This window comes from Callithrix jacchus, chromosome 4, assembly GCF_049354715.1.
Source record: "Callithrix jacchus isolate 240 chromosome 4, calJac240_pri, whole genome shotgun sequence".
NCBI classification, from domain to species: domain Eukaryota; kingdom Metazoa; phylum Chordata; class Mammalia; order Primates; family Cebidae; genus Callithrix; species Callithrix jacchus.
Genome location: NC_133505.1, coordinates 91,801,814 through 91,807,813, shown reverse-complemented (window position 1 = coordinate 91,807,813; position 6,000 = coordinate 91,801,814).

The window sequence follows — 6,000 nt, the reverse complement described above, 5'->3', positions numbered from 1 at the left end:
TTGGGGATAAAGCTAGAACTAGGTCTGAGGCTAGGGTTTGGCTGGGGCTGGACCATGGAGTTTGGGGTAAAGCTATGGAAAATGGCAGGGTGGTGATTATAACCATTGACAAAACCAAGGGAGGTAAACCCAGGGGGTCTTAATGCCTGTTACATAAAATCAGAAGTCTAAGGACATGTGAAAACTAAGTGTGGAGGCCATGTGAGTCATGTATGATCAGTAAAGCTGGGAAAACTATGTGGTAAATACAATTTTTTAAGGACATGAGGTAAAGCCCTATAGGGTTGTATCAGCTGGGGAAGGTGAATGGGGCCAGGCAAGGGTTGTAAAATGAGTCTGTAAGGCAACAAGGCAAGAGCAGGGGAGCCGTGGCAGGAGCTACGTAATGCAGGTGAGTAAATCTTAGTGGGTAACATTAGTTGAGTTTGAAGGGAGATTGAGGCCAGTGAATTACATCTAGGTAAGTAAGAACATGTGGACAATGGCAGGAAGTCATGACCAGTCCTGTGAGGCCAGGATTTTTAGGCAAAGTCATAAAGACTGGGTGAGTAGGGCAAGGAGGTTAATAAATCCAGATGGGTAATGTCAAGGTCATCATACTATGAGGATGAAATAAGGTTATGAATGCCAACAGGTTAATGCAGTTGGCTGACTTTGGCTAGGTTGTTAAAAGCAGGTATCTAAATCCAGCTCAATAAAGGACTATTTTAGTAACCCCAGGCTGTGAAATCAACAGAGAAAGCACCGATTAGAATTAAGGGCCTGGGATGTGGAGATGGGGGTAAAGCTATGGTCCTGGGCCTGGGCCTGGACCTGAGGCATGGAGTTGGAAGTAAAGCTAGGGCTGGGACTGGGTAAGGGAGTTGGGGATAAATTGCAGCTGGGCCTTGGCCTGGGTCTGGGTCTGGGCCATGCAGTTGGGGGTAAAGCTGGGGATGGAGCAACACTTAGGATATGGAGTTGGGGGTAAACCTGGGGCTGGTGCTGGGGCTTGGCCTGGACTTGGCCCTGGGTCTTGGCCTGGGCCATGGAGTTAGGGGTAAAGCCGAGGTAGGGTATGGGGTGGGGCCTGGGCCTGGGAATGAGCCTGGCACATAGAGTTTGGGTAAACCTGGGGCTAGGCCTTAGAGTTTGGGCTAAAGCTAGGGCTGGGCCTGGGGCTGGGACCAGGAGTTGGGAATAAAGCTGGGGCTATTGCTTGGACTGGGCCTGGGCCTGGGCTATGGAGTTGGAGGTAAAGCTGGTGATTGTGTGGGGTCTGGCCCAAACCTCTGTCTCAGACATGGAGTTGGGAAAAAGCTAGGCCTGGGCCATGGACTGGCGGGTAAAGCTAGGGCTGTGGCTGGGGCTGGAACATGGACTTTGTGGTAAAGATGTTGATGGGGATGGAGCTGGGGCTCAGCCTGGGCCTGGAGACTGAAGCCAGTGCATTACATCCAGGTGAGTAAGAACATGTGGACCATGGCAGGATGTTATGGCCAGTCCAGTGAGGCCAGAATTTTTAGGCAAAGTTATGAAGACTCAGTGAGTAGGGCAAGGAGGTTAATAAGGCCAGCTGGGTTACGTAAGTTCATCATACCATGAGAATAAAATAAGGTGATGAATGCAAACAGGTTAATAAGGTTGGCTGACTTTGTCCAGGTGGTTAAAACCAGGTATCTAAATCCAGCTCAATAAAGGACTATTTCAGTAACCCCAGGCTGTGAAATCAACAGGGAAATCATCCAGTAGGATTAAGGGCTCAGCCTGGGCCTGGAGACTGAAGCCAGTGCATTACATCCAGGTGAGTAAGAACATGTGGACCATGGCAGGATGTTATGGCCAGTCCAGTGAGGCCAGAATTTTTAGGCAAAGTCATGAAGACTCAGTGAGTAGGACAAAGAGGTTAATAAGGCCCTGTGTGGAGTTGGGAGTAAAGCTGAGAATGGGGCTGGGCCTGGGCCTGGGCCTGGACCTTGGACTGGGACTTGGAGTTGGGGCTAAAGCTGGGGCTGGGGCTGGGGCTGGGGCTGGGACCTGGAGTTAGGGGTAAAGCTGGGACTATTGCTGGGCCTTGGCCTGGGTCTGAGCCTGGGCCTGGACCTGGGCCTGGACCTGGGCCTGGGCCATAGAGTTGAGGGTAAAGCTGGGGCTGGGAGATGGAGTGTGGGGTAAAGATAGGGATGGGGCTAGGACTCAGCCTGGGGCTGGAGATCGAGGCCAGGGAATTACATCCAGATGAGTAAGAACAAGTGGACAGTTACAGGAAGTTATGGCCACTTGGGTAAGGCCACAATTTTTAGGCAAAGTCATGAAGACTGGGTGAGAAGGGCAAGGAGGTTAATAAGGCCAGATGGGTAATGTCAAGTTCATTATACCATGCGGATAAAATAAGGTGATGAATGCAAACAGGTTAAGAATATTTCTGAGTTTGGCCAGGTTGTTAAAACCAGGTATCTAAATCCAGCTCAATAAAGGACTATTTCAGTAACCCCAGCCTGTGAAAACAACAGGGAAACCACCCAGTAGGATTAAGGACCTGGGCATGGGTCATGGAGTTTGGGATCAAGCTAGGGCTGGGTCTTTGTCTAGATCTTGGTCTTGGTCTTGTCCTCAGCCTGGGCCAGGGACATGGAGTTAGGTGTAAACCTGGGTCTGGGCCTTGACCTGGGACATGGATTTGGGGGTAAAGCTGGGGCTGCTACTTGGACTGGGCATTGGCCTGGCCCCGTGCCTGGGCCTGATACATAGAGTTGTGGGTAAAGCTAAGGCTTGGGCTGGGGCTGGGACATGGAGTTGGGGGTACATCTAAGGCTGTGGCTGGGTCTAGGTCTTGCCCTTGGCCTTGGTCTTGGTCTTGGTCTTGGCCTAGGCCTGGGCCTCAGCATGGGCCTGGGTCTGGGTCTGGGACATGCAATTGGTGGTAAAGCTGGGGCTGGGGATGTGGCTGAGCCTCGACCTGGACCTGCCACATGGAATTGGGGGTAAAGCAAGGGCTGGCGCTGGGCCTGGGACATTCAGTTTGTGGTAAAGCTAGAGCTGGGCCTGGGCCTGAGCCTGGGCCTCGGACATGTAGTTGGGGTTAAAACTGGTGCTGGGTCTGGAACAAGGAGTTACGGGTTAAGCTGGGACTGGACCTCGGGCTGGGCTGGGTCTGGGTCTTAGCCTGACCCTGGGCTTGGGCCTGAGCCTGGGCTTGGGACATGGAGTTGAGGTTAAAGCTGGATCTGGGAATAGGTCTGGGGCTGGGACATGGAGTTGAGAATAAAGCTAGAGCTGGAGCTGGACCTGTGACTGGTCCTGGGACATGAAGTTGGGGGTAAAGCTAGGGTCAGGGCCTGGGCCATGGAATATGTGGTAAAGGTAGGGCTGGACCTGGGATAAGGAGTTGGGGGTAAAGCTTGGGCTGGTGCTGGGGCTGGGCCTGGGCCTGGGACATGGAGTTTGGGGTACAGCTGGGGGGGGCTGGGCCTGGGCCTGGGTCTGGGCCATAAAGTTGTGGGTAAATCTAGGACTGGGCCTGGGCCTCAGACTGGGCCTTGATCTGCAACATGGAGTTAGGGGTAAAGCTGGCACTGGGGCTGGTGCTGGGACTGAACCTGGGCCTGGGACATGGTCTTGGGGGTAAAGCTAGAGTTGGAGCTGGCTTGGGTCTTGGCCTTGGCCTTATCCTGGAACATGGAGTTGGGGGTAAAGCTGTGGCTGTGGCTGGGCTAGGCCTGGCGCTGGAACATAGAGTTGGATAAAGCTGGGGCTGGGTTTCGGCCTGGGCCTGGGCCATGGAGTTGGGGGTAAAGCAGGGGATAGGGCTATTCCTGGGATATGGAGTTGGGGGTAAATCTGGGGCTGGGGCTAGGCCTGGTCCTTGGCCTTGGTCTTGGTCTTGGTCATGGAGTTGGAGGTAAAGCTGAGCATGGGGATGGGGCTCAGCCTGGAACATGGAGTTTGGGTAAACCTGGGCCTGAGGTTGGGGGTGGGGGGTAGGGGGTGGGGATCAGCCTGGGGCTGGGACCTGAGGTTAGTGGTAAAGCTAGGGCTATTGCTTGGCCTGGGCCTCAACCTGGGCCATGGAGTTTGGGGTAAATCTTGTGATGGGATGGGGTGAGGCCTAGGCCTGGATCTGGGCCTCAGACATGGACTTGGGGGTAAAGCTACTGCTATGGCTGGGTATGGGACATGGAGTTTGGGGTAAAGATGGGGATGGGGATGGGGCTGGGGCTGGGGCTGGGCCTGGGCCTGGAGATTGAGGCCAGTGAATTACATCCACGTGAGTAAGAATGGACAAGAAGAGAAAGTTATGGCCAGTCCAGTAAGGTCAGGATTTTTAGGCAAAGTCATGAAGACAGGGTGAGTAGGGCAAGGAGGTTAATAAGGCCAGATGGGTAATGGCAAGTTCATCATACCATGAGGATAAAATAAAGTGATGAATGCAAACAGATTAATAAGGTTGGCTGACTTTGGCCAGGTTATTGAAACCAGTTATCTAAATCCAGCTGAATACAGGACTATTTCAGTAACCCCAGGCTGAGAAATCAACAGAGAAACTACCCAATAGAATTAAGGGCCTGGGCCTGGGACATGGAGATATGGGTAAAACTGGGGCTGGGATTGGGGCTGGAACATGGAGTTGGGGGTAAAGCTGTGGCTGTGGCTGGGGATGGGGATGGGCCTGGGCCTGGGCCTGGGCATGAGCCAAGGAGTTGCGGGTAAAGCTAGGGTTGGAGCTGGGCCTAGGGCTAGGACATGGAGTTCGGAGTAAAGATGGGGCTGGGTCCAGACCTGGGCCTGGGCCTGGGCCATGGACTTGCAGGTGAAGCTAGGGCTGCGGCTAGGGCTGGGACATGGAGTTAGTTGCAGGTAAAGCTCGGGCTGGGGCTGGGAGTGAGACATGGAGTTTGGGGTAAATATGGAGATGGGGCTGGGGTTCAGCCTGGGCCTGGAGATCAAGGCCAGCGCATTACATCCAGGTGAGTAAAAACAGGTAGACAATGGCATGAAGTTATGGCCAGTCTGGTGAGGCCAGGATTTTTAGGCAAAGTCATGAAGACTTGGTGAGTAGGGCCAGAAGGTTAATAAGGCCAGATGAGGAATGTGTTAAGTTCACCAAACCATGAGGATAAAATAAGGTGATGAATGCAAACACGTTAATAAGGTTGGCTGAGTTTGGCCAGGTGGTTAAAACGAGGTGTCTATATCCAGCTCAATAAGGGACTATTTCAGTAACCCCAGGCTGTGAAATCAACAGGAAAACCACCCAGGAAGATTAAGGGCCTGGACATGGGACATGGAGTTTGGGGTAAAGCTAGGACTGGGCCTGGGTGTGGACTGGGCCTGGGCCTGGGGCTAGGGCTAGGGCTAGGGCTAGGATGTGGAGTTGGGAGTAAAGCTGGGGCCAAACCTGGGGCTGGAGCTGGGCCTGGGCCATTGAGTTGGAGGGTAAACCTAGTGCTGGGGCTGGAGCAGGTATATGGAGTTGGGGTAAACCTGGGGCTGGGGCTGGGCCTGGAACATGGAGTCTGAGATGATGCTGGAGCCAGGGCCAGGGTCAGGACATGGAGCTGGGTGTAAAGCTAGGGCTGAGCCTGAAGATAGGCCTGTGGCAGTTGCTGGGGCTGGGGCACAGACTTGGGGGAAAAGCCAGGGCTGAGGTTGAGGCTGGACCTGGACCATGGATTTTGTGTTAAACCTAGTGCTGGGGCTGGAGCTGGGATGTGGAGTTGCAGGTAAAGCTGAGCCTGGGGATGGTGCTAGGGCTGGGGCTAACACTAGACCTTGAGCTAGGGTTGGAACATGGACTTGGGGGTAAAGCTGAGGCTTTGGCTGGGTCTGGGCCTTGACCTGGGCCATGGAGCTTGGGGTAAACCTAGGGGTGGAGCTGAGGTTGGGCCATAGTTTTGTGGATAGAGCTGGGTATGGGGCTGGAGCTGGGATATGGAGTTGGGGATAAAGCTAGGCTAGGTCTGGGGCTAGGGTTTGGCAGGGCCTGGGCCATGCAGTTGGTAGTAAAGCTATGGGAAATGG